The following is an 18,271-nucleotide window of genomic DNA, read 5'->3' as shown; positions in this document are numbered from 1 at the left end:
TAAATTAATTCATTTTAGTTTAATTGTTCAAAAACACTTGATTGCTTCTCTTTCTACATTTTCTATTCTCTCATCTCTCTTCTTTTCGGACAATACACAGCAAACCATGGAAGCAACTTTGAGTCACCGAAAAGAAGGAAAGACAAGTCACAAGACCATCACAATGATGGCAAGAAAAAAAACATAAAATATGATGTGGCTGAGATTTTCACCAAAAATGGTAAGATTTGGTGAGGTAATCTCGAGCTCTTCATACCAAAAAATGAAGAAAAGATCTCGGCCAACAAGGTGAAGATCCTTGGAGGATGGCTTGTCTCTGATTCTGCTCAACCACCACAGAAGGTAGCTAGGGTGGCTACGTGATGGAAGAGGCAGAGATTGGAGCAGATGAAGCCATCATCATCATCATGAAGCATCAAGGGCCATAATTTCATCTTGAAGAACAAGTCAAGGATGGAGCGCTCGGATTGATGAAGGATGATGACCAAGGAAGAACTAGAGGTATTTACATGTTGGATTTTGCATGGGTTACCTCTTCTCTCTCTCTGGCTGAACCGGTTATGTGTGAAGGAAAAGAAGTTAAGCTTGGTTTTGTGTTTCAACTGTGGAGGCTTCCCCCTTCTATAAAAAAGGTGAACAGTCACGGTTTGATTCAAGGAGAAAGTTTGAGAGTGCAAGGCACAGAAGTCTCATAGCTACCTAAGCTTATAGATTTTCTTCTCCTTCAATGTATTTTGTTTAGTATTTTTCTGTTTAATTTTGTCATGTCTTAAGTCTCATGGAAAAAGACAAACCGTGAGGTTTGTATGTAAAAGCCATAGAGCGAAAAAAGGCAGAGAGTACAAAATTAAAAGAAAAAGCCATAGATGTCCTTAGAGTTCCTTTGTACATCTGTGTTGTGTTTCATGATTCTATGGGAATCCCCTTGTAAGTTGGGTTAGCACTTTACAATCTGTAATCAAGAAAATTATAGTGAAAATTCTATCATTGTTGTGATGGAGACTGGATGTAGGCTGCACTATATTTAGCAGCTGAACCAGGATATATCTGGGTGTAATTTTCTCTCTCTTCTACTCCATTTCTGTTTCTACTGCACAGGAGCTAAAACTGAAAAAATGTCTCATGCCAAGTGACGAGACAAAAATAAAAGTCTCGTGGCCAGGGACGAGACAAAAATAAAAAAGTCTCCTCAAAAGATCAGCAAGTGTAATCAAACAAAAAAGAGGCTAAGATTCAACCCCCTTCTCTTAGCCACTGAAACTATCAGTAACAACAACAACAACAACGGCAGCCATCTCCTCCATAATCCAATTCATGACGCTCTTTCCTCTTTTTCCTGTGCTTTAGAAAGTGGAGAAGTGATAATGAGAGGGCCGGGGTGGGGTGGGTGGGTTAGGGATTTTTTTGTCATTTTTAAATAGTTAAATTATAGTATTAGTCCCTATACTTTTATTAAAATTGTAAATTAGTCCTTACTGCTAAACACGTGCAACTCACATGTTTAAAATAGCGAATATGCTGAGGAATATTCTGTTAAATCAAACGGTATTTGAATGGTAGGGATCCAATTACAAATTTTAATTTTTTTCAGAGACCCAATTACAAACTTTTAAACTATAGGGACCAATTTGTAATTTCACTGAAAGTATAGGGACTAACGGTACAATTTAACCTAAAGTTAATTAACAATTTCAGCACAGGATAAAATATGGAGCAAATGACATATTTAAATAAATTGTAACTCAAATTTACATAATTGTAACATTTTCAATCTGAATACATCTCAATCCTAAATGTAATCTATGTAAATTGTTATACCCAAAAAATTTTAAGCGTTATCTTGTAAAACTCTATCAAAACCTTATAGAAAGTAGCAAATTACGTGTGAATCTTTCAAAGCATAAATTCTCTGTACTCGTAGCAAATTACGTGAGCATCCTTCAAACTAGGGATGGCAAAATTCCCCGAGACGCGGGGATCCCTGCGGGGACTGTCCCGAATGGGGATCCGATTGTGGGGAATTTTCCCCGCGGGGATGGGGATGGGGGACAAAATTCCCCCGAAGCAGGTGTGGGGACCCGAGCGGGGATCCCCGCTATTCCCCGAAATTTATGAATTCCTTAAATTATCCTTAATAGTTTATTTCTCATATATGTTTTTTAGTCATTTCTCACACACACATATGTAGAAACCCAAAACTCCTAATCCTTATTTGCATAACCCTTCTTCAATTCAGAGATCCCTAAGACTGTCCATACTCCATCTAACCTCTCTGCAGCCACCCCCTCATCACCCTTCTCACCGAATCGTCACACCTCACAGTGCCATCACCCTTATCGCGTCGTTCTTTTTTATAACTCTGCCGTCGTGTCCATTCTCCTCTCTGTTGCCATGTCTCTTACCTCGTCCACTGCTTTGTCCTTTGACTCGTCGTTGCGTCCCCCTATTGCGTTATTTCGAGAGAAGTCACCATCGTATTATTTAGACTTTTTGTATAAAATCTTGCAGTTTTTGTATAAAATAGATACTTGCAGCTCTATTCATATGGAAATTAATAATTAGTTAGAACTATTATGTAGATGGGGAATGGGATCCCCGCGGGGAATGGGGCCCCGTGGGGAATGGGGATGGGGAGCAATATTCCCCCACGGCGGGGAATGGGGCGGGGATGGGGAGCAAATCTGAGGGTGGGGATGGGGAGCAGGGAGGCATCCCCCGCCCCCGCCCTGCCCCATTGACATCCCTACTTCAAACCATAAACTTCCTTCAGCTGTTTATTCTCTTAAAATAATTGATAAGCTTACCTGCATCATATCACCCACATTATGATCAAAGAACCAGGGAAAAGTGTGATATGGATCCACTGGTTTTCGTGAAAGATTTGTAGGCCACTGAACTTGGTCTTTGAAGATAAAGGTAAAGGAAGCTAGTATCCCAGTGGCCACTTGACTCTAAAGTGAGTTCTGGCTGAGGGCAAGATGGGAAATAATGGGCAAGCATAAAAAGCCCCTCTGCACAATCTATCTCCTTACAATAACTAGGCTTAAGGCCTAATGCTTCGGATAGCAGTACCAATCTCTTCACATTGTTTGAGTACTCCATCATTATACATCTGCAGGTAATAAATTTATTTCACATTAATCATTGATATGAAAATCTATTTGATCCTTTAGAAATACTATAAAAATTTCTACCAAAATATTTTTCACTGAAATACATGGAAGGAAAAAAAGTCTAAAATAAATTAGAAACAATTAGGCAAAGAAGGAAATATTTTACTAAAACAATAAAATATATAATACAACATAAAATAAAAAATACTCACACGAAGATATTTTTGTATGAAAATAAAATTAAAAACCGTAAAATAAAGTTGGTTGGGATCAAAAGGGGCAGGAGAAAATGCACAGTAAAGAGTGTCTCTCCAATTAGTTGATGGAACTGGATACAAATTAAAGTTTTTGATATATCACGTAAATATAATTCTTTCTTTGCTTCTGAATCCTGCTCATGAAATCTACGCACTCCATCAAGCATTTAGGAGTTTCAGAGCGTTAGGAGTTCACTATTTTTTACCTGGCCTCTATTATTTTTTTATTCTCCCTTTTATTTAGGCAGAGTTCGAGTCCTAATTTCTCCTTGTAAAATATTCTCCTCATCATTAAGGGTTCAATTTTAAGGATTTCTATACTCATCAGTGAACATTTGATCTGTGAAAATTGTGTATTTTCACATATGAAAATATAAAGTTTAGACTCATGGCAAAATCAAGGAAATTTTACACCAAGAACCCTGCTCCTAAATTTTGGGAAAAAAAATAATTATATTTTACATATGCAACTTTTTCGCAGGAATTGTCTCCTAAGTTTCCAAATTTTTATGAGTTATTATGTGCCTGGAGGTGACTAGTGTGAGAGGTACAATAAAAGTGGACAACTGAGTGAAGGAGTGTACATTTTTACAAGTGTGGTGCACACAGTATAGTTAGCAGCCAAGGGTGCAGTGGTGCCTCAGGAATGTTAAGGGATTCTGAGTGTGACAGTACACCAATTCTAAGAATGGATTTTCCTAATTTTCTTATCAACATCGTTTTTTCTGGATATCTTTGATTAATTTTATGATTATACTAAGCTTCTTCACATCTTCTTCTACATTAGATAGTATTTTCTAACAGATTATGATTAATTTCAGCGAGATCTAATGGCTTTTGCAGATGTTGAGGGGGCACAAATTTATTTGAAGGATTTAAGTATTGCACACACATGGCCAGTTGGGAATCTATTTAGGAGATTCTAATTAGGCATTACAACCGCCAACTACTTCATGAAATCTACAAGGTAAAATGTTAATTGAATTAATTCATATAACAAACTGCTTATGGTTTCTTCCTTCTGCAGGTTAGAAATATAAAGTATTATTGACTACCAATACCATGAATGTTCTTTTATTAAGTTTGTAATTTCCATTGTAGCATATTGCATTTCTTTACGCAACGTTGTGTCACATGTTCGACAGCCTTTCACCCTTTCCTGCTTTCTAAATTTGCAGGTGTTTGGTTCTCCTGGTGTTTGGTTCCGCTGCTGTTATTTTTGACTCTTATGGTATATTATTAATAATTAAAAATTCTAAAAAATAAATATTATTAGCATTTAAAGTAATTAGCTTAGAGATAGAAATTTAAGAGTTTTTCATTAAAAACAAGAATTTGTATTATTTTTTTATTATTTTATATATTTTTGGTCTTTTTCATTTTTATTGTACTATTTTTTATTGTAATATATTTTTCACAAGTTATGATTTTAACTTTTAATTTTTTCTAAATCTTTGGTTAACATTTAATTTACAGTAGTTAATTTAGCAATTAAAATTTAAAAATTCACCAGTTGTCTAACAAAAATTTGCATCATTTTTTTATTACTTCATATATTATTTTTAGTCTTTTTCATATTCATTATACCACTTTTTACTATAAGGTGTTTTTCTCAAGTTATAACTTTAATTTTTAGTTATTTTTAAATTCTTAGTTAGCACTTACAGTAATTAGCTTAACAATAAAAACCTAAGAGTTCATCAATTGATTAACAAGGGTTTGTTTCTGTTTCTGCATAAAAATAGGTCTTCGAGGTATAGTTTGTTCTGCTAGTGCTTGAATTTATTTTTCTTGAGAGTGAGAAGAGGTCTACTAGTTCTGCTAGTACTTGAACTTGCTTTCCTTGGAAATGAGAGGAAGGAACATCGTCTTCTTGTAAGGACGGCGGCGTTAGGCATCTGCAAAGAGACTCTAACGCTCAAGTTAGTAAGAGTGTGAGTAATAGAGATGATATTCAGAATGAATAACGTACCTTCTTCGTATCAGGAGTGGATGATAATTGCTGTTTAGTGCTCTTCTCTCTTGTGGAGCTGTTACCGAGTAGATGATAACTGCTGTTTAGTGCTCTTCTTTAGAGAAATTTGCGAAAAAATTATGTTGGCACGTAGTTATTTAATTTTATAGGATAAATCAGTTAGGAGAGTAAAATATGTACTCTCCACGTACTCCTGATATAGTACGTGTATCTTTAATTTTAACCAGATTTCGATTTATAATTTTACCTGAGCCAAATTATAACCAACAGACGGATCAGTTTCATTCTTATATTACTTTGCATAACAACTTATTAAGATATAAATATACATAGGTAGTCTTTTATATTTATTAAGATATATAATTTAATATATTAAGAAGCATTTTTCAAAAATATTTATTATGACACAATTGTATAATTTTATATTTAATTCTTTTATTATGAAAACTATACATTATTTTTTCAGTGATACCTGATCATGAAGAGAAATTAATTCAATATTTTGCTACATTACGATTACTATTTACGAGAATTATAATTATTTAATTCTTTTGCTGAGTGTCAATTTTAAATTCCATTTTAAATATACATTCTCATTCTCTCTGATTTTCTGAATGATGTCTGATCATGAACCTGAAGGGCGATTTGTTTATGTCAGCTGTGAAACCAAAAATTCGCCACCAAAGATGCTTTGGAGCAATATTCTTCGGTTAAAAAATTTGGATATAAAAATAGAATGGGTGTTATTTTTTATTATGGTAATTTTTAATGTTTTTAAAAATTATAGGAGTACATAAATCGGAGGATCCGATTTGTGTTAAAAAAATTTAAAAAATTTAGAGTTTGATTTGTGTACTCTAAATTTTTTTAATTTTTTAAACACAAATCGGACAATCTGAATACAAAAATCGGATGATCTGATTTATATTCCGTAAATTAAATCATTCCACATCTTAAAAAAATATTACAGTAGATTAAAATTTAAAAAAATATCATTGTTAACCCAATATTAAAAATAAAAATGTGACACTCTGCCCATAAGCACTCCACGTTCCTGTATTAAATCTACTTATTAAGAGTTTTTATATAAGTTTATTACTATTATCTAATCAAGCTTTTTAATCATTTGCCTCCTGTAATAGGTGACAGATATCTAAGGTTGTCAATTGCATGAAAGATACGATAGATATCTGTAGAAAGCACAAAATTGGGGCAATTGATAAATTTTTAATTTCTTTTCTTACTATATTATCCCATTTGGTTGCATGTCATTGTTTTCATATGTGTTTTCTTCTAGATATTAGGTATTAGTTTCGCAATTAGCCAATTACAGCACAAGAATGAGGTGACTTCCAAATTAATATTTTCTTTTCTTTCTTTCTGTTTTTGGATAATTTGCACAAAAACTAATTATTGTTTTGCATTATAGGTTTATTATCCATTTTTTAGTGAAAACTCAGATTATGTTAGTTTCATATAAAGTTGATAGTTGATAATAGTTAAATAATTTAAAAAATTTGATTAAATTATCATTTAACAACTCTCAATTATCAAATTCATATAAAACTAACTGTATCTAAATTTCTATTATCCGAAAAAAGGATAATAGACCGCTAAAATTTTGACAGAGAAATGATTAAGATTTTTTTTGAACAAGTGACATTATTAAAATAGAAATGATATTATTATAATGCAAATTTATACAAAATATAATTAAAAAAAACATGTAATTTTAAATGAGTAGTAAGTGAATAATAGACATGCTAAATGCAATGGTCAATTAACAATAATATTTAATCAAATAAATAAGATTTCTTTTGAAAACCCTAGTACTAGAGAGAGTACGTGAGAGTACGTGAAATGGAGAGTGGAGAGAGCAGGGGAGAGCCTTTGAGGGTGACACATAGCAAGACAGTCGGCCATGCCGGCGGAAGCAATAAGGGGAAGAGCGGAGGGGGCATGCATCAGGTGAAAAGGAGGGGATTAAGGGAGACGGTAACAAGACTTAAACTCAGCGGATATCGTTCAGAGATAAAGTTGTTGGTGCCTCAGCAAGGAGAGCATTGGAGGTTGCTGATTCTCTTGATTGGGATAAGTTGGCTATAGTAGTTGGTAAGCAAGGTGATTCGGAGATACCAATTTTAGCTATACGGTGATCACGCACAGGCTTAAAGGCGTCTGGAGAACCAAAGGAGGTTTTGGGTATTTTTTAGTCAAATTTGATCTCTTGGAGGAAAGAGAGAAAGTTCTACTTGGAGGACCATGGATGATTACTGGTAATTATATTGCGGTTAAACCTTGGAATTCTTCATTCAGACCTTGTGAAAACACTTTTGGGTCTACCATGGTTTGGATAAGAATCACGGGTTTAAACATTAACTATTATCAAGAGAGAGCCATGAAAATAATTGCGTCAGCTGTAGGAAAACCGATCCGCATCGACTTAGCCACCAAGTCTGTAGAGAGGGGAAAGTATGCAAGAGCATGTGTGCAAATTAACTTGGGACTTCCAGTTATAAAAAAAATTCAAGTTGATGGTCATATGTATGACATAGAATATGAGCACTTGAATTTAATTTGTGAAAAATGTAGCTGCTTTGGGCATGTAACAAGAGAATGTGCGAAAGAGAAGCATGGTGCAGCAGGTCTTGTGCATGATAATTTGCAAGACTCACACATGGAAAGGGATACTCGTGCAAAAGAGGGTAAATGGGTTACAGTTAGTAGAAAAGGCAATAAAAAAGTGGGTAAAGACCCCAATGTGGTGCCAAAAAAAGCCAATGTAGCAATATGCTCCAATTTGATGAGTAAGAAATTTTCTTTTGGGTCTAATAACATACATGCTGGATCCTCATCAAATGCAAAGGTGAAGTCCTTATCAAATGCAAATGTGGGACCTAAGGAAAAGAAGGATTCTCCATCTACGCTTGGCTCTTTGGGAACAACTCAGGTGGCTTTCAAGGATCAGAGTACTCCCTTTTTTAAAGCAGAGCACAAAAGGCGCGTCCTATTTCACTTCAAAACTCACCTATTGAAGCATTGTCAATGGATTCTCGAGTACAAAAAGAGCTTGATAAAGTTAGGGCAACAACAAACTTGGAGAACCAACCTCCACAGAAGAATGATGGTTCTGCGGCGCAAGTCCACGAGAAGACACTTCGAGACAGGGGTCCATCAACGTGAGGTAGAATGATTAATCATTCTAATTATTTAATTTATTTTTTATGGATTGTGACCATTTAAATATTATTAGTTGGAATGTTAGGGGGCATCAAATAAGATGTCTCGGGTGCACTGTAAGGAGTTGGTACGAAAATTTCAACCACCTTTTTTTATTTTGGTGGAAACTCATATTAGGTTTAAAACTATGAAAGAATTTTGGGGGAGATTAGGCTATTATCCTGTAGGGATTGTAGATGCTGTTGGACAAAAGGGAGGAATTTGGTTCCTCTCTGCTAATTTAAAATTTTCTTGTAAAATTCTTTGGGCTATGAATCAATGTGTAACTTTGGAAATTGATGGTGGTGGGCGAAGATGGATCTGCAATGCGGTTTATGGCAGCCCTCAAGCCACTAATAGAGTAGAATTATGGAGTCATCTGCTTGATATTGATTTGTGCATTCAGGACCCGTGGGTGGTGGTTGGGGATTTTAATGATATTTTGAGTGTTCATGAGGTGAATGGGAGTAATTTCTATTCAAATCGCAGTAATATCTTTGCAAGTACTCTAGATTCTTGTGGTCTTTTTGATCTGACAACCTCTAGAAGACGGTTTACTTGGTTCCGTAAAATTCAAGGAAACAAAAAAATTGCAAAGAGATTGGATAGAGCTTGCTGTACTACAGAATGGCGCCTTCTTTTTTCAGAAGTTTTGTTGAAGTTCTCAGCCATTCCCACTCTGATCATTGTCCCCTACTTATCCGATATCAAGGAGTTTCTATCAAGAAAGGAAACCGGCCTTTTAGATTCCAAGCGGCATGGGTAACGCATCCTGGTTACAAGGCCATTGTTCAGAAATCTTGGGATAGTACAGAATTTGGCATCCATAGGAAGTTATTGGGGGTCCAAGAAGCTTTGTTGGAATTCAACTCTACGGTCTTCGGCAATATTTTTATTAAAAATAGGGAATTGGAGGGTTATTTGAATCGTATTCAACGGAAAATGGAAGCTGACGATGATCTGATTCTGAAGCACAAAGAAGAAGAATTGAGAGCTGAATATAATATAGTTTTGGCCCAGGAAGAAATGCTTTGGTACCAGAAGTCAAGAGATCAATGGGTTCGGTATGGTGATAAAAATACTAGCTTTTTCCATATGCAAACCATCCTTAGAAGAAAATCTAACAAGGTTCATGGGTTGCTGGTCAGTGATGGGTCTTGGTCTGATGATCCGGAAGTTTTGCAAAGGGAGGTTGTTCATTTCTTCAAAATTATTTTTTGTTCTACTGAGCCTGTTGAGGTTAATTGCATGGGAGAAATTCCTATGCCAGCTCTTAGCCAGGATGCTTGTGATAATTTGTCTAAACCAGTAACAATGTTGAAGGTTAAAAAAGCTCTGGATAATATGAGCTTGTTCAAAGCTCCTGGGCCGGATGGTTTTCAAGTTTTTTTCTTCAAGGAATATTGGGATGTGGTGGGTCATGAGGTATGGCGTACTGTTCAGAAAGCATTCTTGGAGGAGACGTTAAGCCATTCCTTGTTGGAAACTTTGATTGTTCTTATCCCTAAGTGCGACCCTCCAACTAGATTGAAGGATTTTTGGCCAATAAGCCTTTGTAATGTAATTTATAAGCTAGTGACTAAAGTGCTAGTTAATAGATTACGTCCATTTTTGGATAAGATTGTTAGCCCAACTCAGGGAGGGTTTATTCATGGTAGAGGAGCACCTGATAATATTATTGTCGCCCAAGAAGTTCTTCACTTTCTTAAGCGGACAAAGTCTAGAAAAGGAGCTATGGCTTTTAAGATTGATTTAGAAAAGGCTTATGATAGAGTTGATTGAAATTTTCTTGAGCACACTCTTGAATCTTTTGGCTTTCCTTCTCAAATTATTCAGCTTGTAATGAATTGTGTTCAGGCCTCAAATCTTTCCATTCTTTGGAATGGGAATAGATTGGACAGCTTCCAACCTCGCAGAGGGCTCAGGCAAGGAGATCCAATTTCTCCTTATTTATTTTTTTTGTGCATGGAGAGATTGGCGTGCTTCATTTCCAAACAAGTTGACGAAGGTATTTGGGATGGTGTGGCTATTTCTAGAGGGGGACCTAGAGTTTCTCACTTAATGTTTGCAGATGATCTCCTTCTTTTTTGTAAAGTGAAGAAAAATCAAGTTCAGAATATTGTGCACACCTTGGAGTTGTTTTGTAAAGATTCAGGTATGAAGGTTAACATTGAAAAATCTAAAACTATTTGTTCTAGAAATATCTCTAATAGAAGGAAGGAAATGTTGTCTGGTGTTTCTCATATTCCCTTTACTAGTGACCTAGGCAAATACTTGGGGGTGAACTTTAATCATCCTCGAGCTGCTAGATCTATTTTTTCGGACTCTTTAGAGAAGATCAAGAATAGGCTGGCTAGTTGAAAAGGTCGGCTCCTTAACAGAGCAGGCAGGCTTTGCTTAATTAAATCTGTTGCTTCTTCTCTTCCTATTTATCAGATGCAAGTGACTCTTTTTCCTATTTCGATTTGTCAAAAGATTGATTCTGTACTTAGACAATTCTTGTGGAAGGAAAAGGTGGGAGAGCGTTGCTTAAATTTGGTCAAGTGGAGCAAAGTTGTCACTCCAAGAAAATATGGAGGCTTGGAAATTAGAGATACCCAATGTGTAAATTTTACTTTACTCGGAAAGCTTGTTTGGCAATTACTGCATAATAAAGATAAGCTTTGGGTAAGAATTATGTTGGCAAAATATTTATCTGGGAGTTCTTGCCTTTCACCCAATTTTTCTAATAATGTTTCAAGCACTTGGCGGGCGATTTATAAGACAATAGAAAAGCTTCGTAATGGTTTTGATTGGTGTACAGGCAGGATGTCTCAATCCTTTTGGTATCACGCTTGGCGACCATGTGGAACGCTAGCTCATTTGGTTCCTTTTGTGCACATATCTGATTCTCACTTGAAGTTAGAAGATGTCTGGAACCATGGGCATTGGCGTGGGATATTCTTTGCACAATTATTCCGGAAGAAGTTAAACTTGATTTGATGCTCTTTGATCCTATCAAGTAGGCAGGAGATAAAACAGGTTGGTTTTGGACAAACTCAAATACTCTCACCTACTCGACTAAAAGCGGGTATGAATGGCTATTGAAGAAGAAATTTGGCTGGAATGATAATGAAAATTGGCTTTGGCTTTGGCGCTTGAGAATACCAGAGAAGATAAAGTGTCTGCTCTGACTTTGCCTTAACAACGGAGTTTCCACAGCTAGTTACCGCTTTCGAAGAGGTCTTGCTACTTCTGATTTTTGTCAGAGATGTTATCTTGCTCAAGAGGATATTAACCACTGCTTTAGGACTTGCCAAAAAGCTCGTCAGATTTGGATTAGCTTAAATTTGGGAATGACTGCTGAGGACTCTAGTTTGGATTTTGTGTCTTGGATTCGTTCTAACCTCCACAAAAATGAGTTTCTCTTTGCAGCGGCCTTTTGGTGGATTTGGAGGGATAGGAACAATGACATCTTCCATCAAGATGATCCATGGAGTAAGGAGAAAATTGTTCACTTGGTTAAACATGCTGCTCGAGATTTCTCTAATGTTGTTACCAACCAAAAACATATTATTCCTTCTTCTTTGAAATATAGCTGGGAACCACCTCCAATGAATGTTTGTAAAGTGAACTGCGATGCAAGCATTTTTGAAAATGAGCAATTAGCTGGATTTGGATGTATTATTAGAGACAGCATGGGAATTTGGATAAAAGGTTGTTCTGCCAGTATACCTCTTTCTAGTGTTCTCTGTTGTGAGCTTCATGCTATTTGGAGAGGGCTTGTTATGGCTTGGGATTGCGAGTGCAAAGAGGTCATCTGTAAAACTGATAATCTTGATGCGTTTCTTCTTGTTTCGCGGGGCACAACCAGCATGATTAGGAATGACTCTGATCTGCTTGACAAAATCAAAGAGATGCTCCAGCGCAATTGGACAGCTACTTTAGTTCTCATCCAGCGCACAGCAAACAAAGCGGCTGATTTAATGGTTAAGACTGCTGCTTTAAACAAGCAGGTGTATCTAGAGTGGTTACTGCCCCCTAATAATTTAGACATTATTATTAGAGAGGAGTGCTACTCTTTCTCTTAGATCTTTTTCTTTGTGTTATGTTCAGTCACAAAAAAAAATGGTCAATTAAAAATATGTTATTTAATTGATCAACTCTTAATTAATTAAAATTAAATACAATTTATTAAATAAAATAATAAAAATAAAATTTAGTATGACCGAGCAAAAGATTTGGACTTAATTTACAAGGGTAATAATAATAATAATAATAATAATAATAATAATAATAATAATAATAATAATAATAATAATAATAATAATAATAATAATAATAATTAAAATTATTATTATTATGGTATAACTAACTTGTATCTTAAAAATACATGTAAAGATTATAAATTAAAATTTTTTTTATTGTAAATACAAAAAGTTAAAATTTTTAATGTATTTATTTTGTATTTATTAAAAATTATTTTAAATTTTTTATTAATAGTAATATTATCATGTGTCAATATGTTGGCTAAAATATTATTAATTCATTATTATTGTCTTGAATCATATTTATTTACCTTAATCATAAAAAATAACTACTATTTTTATTGACGGTATGAATAATCATCTAAAAAAATGAATATGTTATTATGATTATATAAAATATTTTATACTATTAATATATAAAAAATCAACTATGTTAGTGTATCAAAATTAAATTTTTTTAAGATTTGAGAGGTTTAATATCTCAGTTCATGGAACTTATGATGGTACAGCCCCTTATTTGATATTTTGCATAAATGACTCGCATAATCTACTTTAACATACACCAAATGAATTTTATTTAGGAGGAGTGCTACATATATAAGTCATTTTTGTTTACAAGTCTTATAAGTTGGGCCTAACACGCGCGTTACTGAAGAGACATAGAGAAAGAAGAAGAAGAAGAAGAAGAAGAAGAAGAAGAAGAGGAAGAGGAAGCACGGAGAAAGAAGAAGAAGAAAAAGAGGCACAAAAAAAATGTGAAAACGGCGTGAATATAAATGATTTGTATGATTTGTATGGAAAAGCGTTCTCTCTTTGCCTTCGATCTCCTTCTGCTTTTTTCGATTTTCATAGTTTCTGAAATCAAGCTTTGAAATTGTTTTGAAGATGATGGAACTTCAGAAATACACCCGAACGATTACAAAAATACACCCAAACGATTACAGAAATACATCCAAAGGATTACAGAAATACACCCAAACAGTGACAGAAATACATCCAAAGAATTTAAGAAATACACCCAATAAAGGGAAAGACAGTATATTTCTTTTTGAAATCTTTTAATATTTTGCTGGTTAAGGATGAGGCACATGACAGAGACAATCTAAAAAAAAATCTAGAAGAACAGTAAAATAGTACCTTGAATAATGTTTCTTCGTTTTTTCTGGTGATTTTGATGAAGGAGAAAGAGAAAACGAAAAGAGGAGAAGAAATTTTAATTAAAAAAGAGAGAGGAAGATGTGGTGTTGATGACGATGATAACGAGAGAGAAAAATTACGAAAAAGAAGAAAAAGAGACACGGAGGAGGAGGAGAAAGAAGAAGAAGAAGAAGAAGGAGAAGGAGAAGGAGAAGGAGAATGAGAAGGAGAAGGAGGAAGAGGAAGAGGAAGCACGGAGAAAGAAGAAAAAGAAAAAGAGGCACAAAGAAGAAGAAGAAGGAGGAGGAGGAGAAGGAGGAGGAGAAGGAGAAGGAGAAGAAAAAGAAGAAGAAGAAGAAGGAGGAAGAGGAAGAGGAAGCACGGAGAAAGAAGAAGAAGAAAAAGAGGCACAAAAAAAACATGAAACGGCGTGAATATAAATGATTTGTATGACTTGTATTGAAAATCACTTGTATGTGGAGAATTACTCTTTATTTAGATACAAAACATGAGAGTTTCTATAACAGCAAATGTTGAATCTCTCACTTTAGAATTTCTCGAGAAAGTTTGTAATTAATATACTTTTATACAGGAATATCTTTAATTCTTAATGCTTCATATCCTGAAGTGTTCTAGTGGAGAGACATCGTCATCTAACTTTTTGGTATACGCCAGTTTAATCAAGTCCAGCATTTTTATTTCCTTATAAATTGGAGGACTCTCTTCTGTCACCAACTCTTTTATTGGTCCATACATTCTTAGACATTCATCCTGAACATGTTGTCTCAGAGAGCATGAAATCAAAACTCGTGGACCTACTTTCTGAGCAAGAACTCCGTGTTTGGCGCTCATAAACTTGTCATTTGTGATTAGCTGTAATCAGTGCTAAGACATTAATAGATCAATTAAAGAGCTTAAAAGTTTGTTTAATTTTGTAGAAGATTATATACAAAGGTATATAGTAACGTAATAATACACAATTGGATATACAATAAAAATCACTACCAAAAACATTGATGAATTTATTATAATCACCTGCATCATATCACCAAGATTAGTGATGAGAGCAGCAGAAATAGGAGTGACATCAATCCACTGGTTTTCATAAAAGACTTGAAGTCCACCAACTTAGTCTTGTAGAAGAACAGTTACAAAACCTACACCTGTATGGCACTTAACCCCCAAGTGAGTTCAGGCTCAGGGCAAGGAGAGTAATAATGTCCAAGCATAAAAATCCCTTTAGCTCAATCTATGTCGTTAAAGTAACTACGTTCTAGGCCTAATGACTCCAAAAGCAATTCTAATTTCTAACAAAGTCAGTGCCAGTTTCTTGACATGATCTAAGTACTTAATTGTTACTTCTCTGCAAACATATCAAATCAAATTATCTTACAGTTCTCAATTATCAACTTTATACGATGACAAAATACATGTGAGTCTCTACCAAATCAACAACTAGGCTAGAGTTCTAGTCTTTCTCCATATACCTGCAAATGGAAGGGAGTTGGTGACGGTCAAGGGGCCCTGGTGCCAATAGACAAGAGAGGGTGTCCCTTCAATTAACCTCTGAAGCTTTCTAAAAATTGAAGTTGGTGTTGTAGAACACTCTCCTTGTAATATGACGTGAATAAAATTATCCCTTCACCTCAGCATCTTGCTCATGAAATCTACGTACCCCATCAAGCATTTCATCCAAAACACATGGTGGAATATCACAGTTGACCACTTGAAAGAAATCCCATTTCTCACCCGCATCTTTGACTTTCTGAATGATCTCATGGCGTGAATTACCTTCTTCGTGTAGTAATCCCAAATCAATAACTGGAATACTAACATTGGTAGCAGAGGAAGAAGAAGAAATGTTGACTTTATGGCCGTCATGAACGAATATCTTTGGTAACTTAGTCAAACCAGCATCAACAAGACCCTTCACACCTGCTTTTGTTTCCTCAAGAAGCTTTAATTCCTTGTTCCTATCATAACTTCCATCTTCATGATCTGCTTCCATCATGTTTCCTCTGTTTTCAATAAAATTTCTGTATTCAATTAAGAACTTAATTCATAGTATTTAAAACCTTGCATGTAATGTTTACACTATCCAGCCCCATCTTTTCTAGTGCTATCAAAATTCTAACAACAAATCAGTAAACAACTAAACCAAAAATTTAAAAATATATTAAAGAAATAATAAAACCGATGATAGTGGGAATAAATTAAAGGGATGGATGAAGCATGAATTTAAAGGATAAGCTGGTTCAAATTGGTGGGATGGATGAATCCGCAAGAGTTGTAAAGTTAGCAACCGAGAATGGATCCATTGCTCATGTATCATGTTACCAGATCTAGTTTGAATCAAATATTACCGAGTTGCAGTTGCAGCGGATGTGAGTGGGTGAGGAGACCGGGTTGCAGATATGAGACTCAGAACAGAATGAATTCCGATTTTTTTTTTTTAATTGGGTTATATTGAATGTATGGATTAGTTAAAAAAATGGATTTAGTAGTGGTGGTGGACAGGTGGCAGTGTGGTTATTGTTACAGTGTCAAAGGTGGCTAAAATGATTGTGACGGAGGACCGTGACAGTTTGAGTCTTTGAGATATGGGAAAATAAAAATGAAGATGGTGTCTGACGCTAAAGATAATGAGTAAAGGTAATTTAAAAATTTTAGTTAATATTATTTAGAAATCAACAAAAATTCAAAAATATAAAGATAGCGTATTTTTGTCTTATAAAACTTATTTTTTATGAATATAATACTAAATTTTTTTATAAATAATTTTGTTAATATTTTGAATATTTATATATGAAAATCTTTTTTTTTTTAAAGTAATATATAATGGTTAATGTGTGAAATCAAATGATATGAAGTATTATGTAATGCATATCACATCAATTTCGTTTTTTTATGAATAGTTTAATATGATTATTAAGTGTTTTTATAAAAAAATTGTCTTACTATATTTTTATTAATTTTATTTATTAAAAGATTATTCTATTCTTATATATTTTATGTTATAAATCAATCAATCTATTGATATTTAATGATATTAAGTGGAATTGTTACAAAAATACTTAAAGTAAAGTGACAATTAAATTAATGAAGATTTGCATAATCTTTAAGAAAAAAAAAAAAAACAAATAGAGCCTCAAGGATGACTGACATCAAACACGTTCGATTTTTTTGTTAAGTGTTAATACAAAACGAAACGAAATTAGCCATATGTACTGTTATTAACAGTGATGTGTCCATTGGTGCTAGCTAGGAATGAAAATGTTGTTTCGAGCAATTCTCCTCCACGTTTTTAAGTTTAGAAATTTTCCTTAATCCTCCCCACGTCGTTTCATTCACCCACAAATCCTAACAGGCCATAAAAACTTTCTCCAAAACTAGTGACTCTTGTGACGATCTTGCAACGTTGTAGAAGACGATATGTGCTGTTATCATATTCATCCTCTAGATAATTTTTTTAATAATTTTGTGTTTGAAAAGTTGTGGTTTCTTTTCATGTGGTTCCAATGGTGTGAAGAAACTGAATATGAGACTCTGGTAGAATATAATGCAACTAAGGTTAGGGGTGTCCATGGATCGGATCCGATCCGCATATCCGCAGTGTTTATCCGAATCCGATCCGAAAATTGCGGATATGGATCCGATCCGCAAGGCTTTCGGATCGGATCGGATCGGATCGGATCCACACACTAATCGGATCGGATTACGGATTTTGTGTTGGTATCTGCATATCCGATCCGCATATCCGCGTATCCGCAAAAATAAAGAAATAAATAAGTAAAATATTCTTTTTATGTTTTATTTTAACTAATAATTATCATATATGTTAAATTATTTTAATTTATTATTCAAGAAAAATATGTTTAATATTATTTTAAGAGTAAACATATTTAAAAGAATAGAAAAATAAATTTTATTGATATTTTTTTAATAAAAATAAGTTTTTAAAAATATTTTTGTGTTGTGCGGATATATCCGATATCCGATCCGATCCGATCCGCAAATGTGCGGATCGGATCGGATCGGATCCAACCTTAAAAACTGCGGATATTGGATCCGATCCGATCCGATGATTTTAGTGCGGATCGGATCGAAATTTTGGCCATATCCGATCCGATCCGATCCGCGGACACCCCTAACTAAGGTGAGGAAGAAGGTAGAAAAATAAAAGGTTAGTGGTTCAAGAAAAAAAAGTGTCAAATGTGAGGTTTGAGGATTTGGGGATTAGAAGTATAACTACAAAGAAGACAGATGCTAAGAAAAATGCTGCAAAAGAGGTTGAAGATGATCCATATATTGGATATCTTTTTG

General features: G+C 34.5%; 1 long non-coding RNA gene and 1 pseudogene across 3 annotated transcripts; one reads left to right on the top strand and one right to left on the bottom strand.

Moving 5' to 3' along the window:
* Positions 1–2,843: 2,843 nt before the first annotated feature.
* On the top strand, positions 2,844–5,567 carry LOC148566386 (uncharacterized). 2 transcript variants are annotated; one of them, XR_015883276.1, is made up of 4 exons: positions 2,844–3,118; positions 4,214–4,337; positions 4,549–4,601; positions 5,116–5,567. It is a non-coding gene; the product is annotated as an uncharacterized LOC148566386 (long non-coding RNA). The 2 variants fall into 2 exon arrangements; XR_015883275.1 differs by lacking the exon at positions 5,116–5,567 and having other exon boundaries at positions 4,549–4,682.
* Positions 5,568–14,548: 8,981 nt separating this feature from the next.
* Positions 14,549–16,413, bottom strand: LOC107624721 (deacetoxyvindoline 4-hydroxylase pseudogene; annotated as a pseudogene). Its single transcript, XR_015883389.1, has 3 exons — positions 15,436–16,413; positions 14,984–15,311; positions 14,549–14,821 (listed from the first exon to the last, which is right to left on the bottom strand). The product of XR_015883389.1 is annotated as a deacetoxyvindoline 4-hydroxylase pseudogene (transcript).
* Positions 16,414–18,271: the final 1,858 nt, after the last annotated feature.

The sequence above is a fragment of the Arachis ipaensis genome, chromosome B5 (assembly GCF_059453495.1).
Source record: "Arachis ipaensis isolate K30076 ecotype BB chromosome B5, ASM5945349v1, whole genome shotgun sequence".
NCBI lineage: Eukaryota > Viridiplantae > Streptophyta > Magnoliopsida > Fabales > Fabaceae > Arachis > Arachis ipaensis.
The sequence above is the reverse complement of the archived record's forward strand: the minus strand, read 5'-3'. Positions and strand labels throughout refer to the sequence as shown.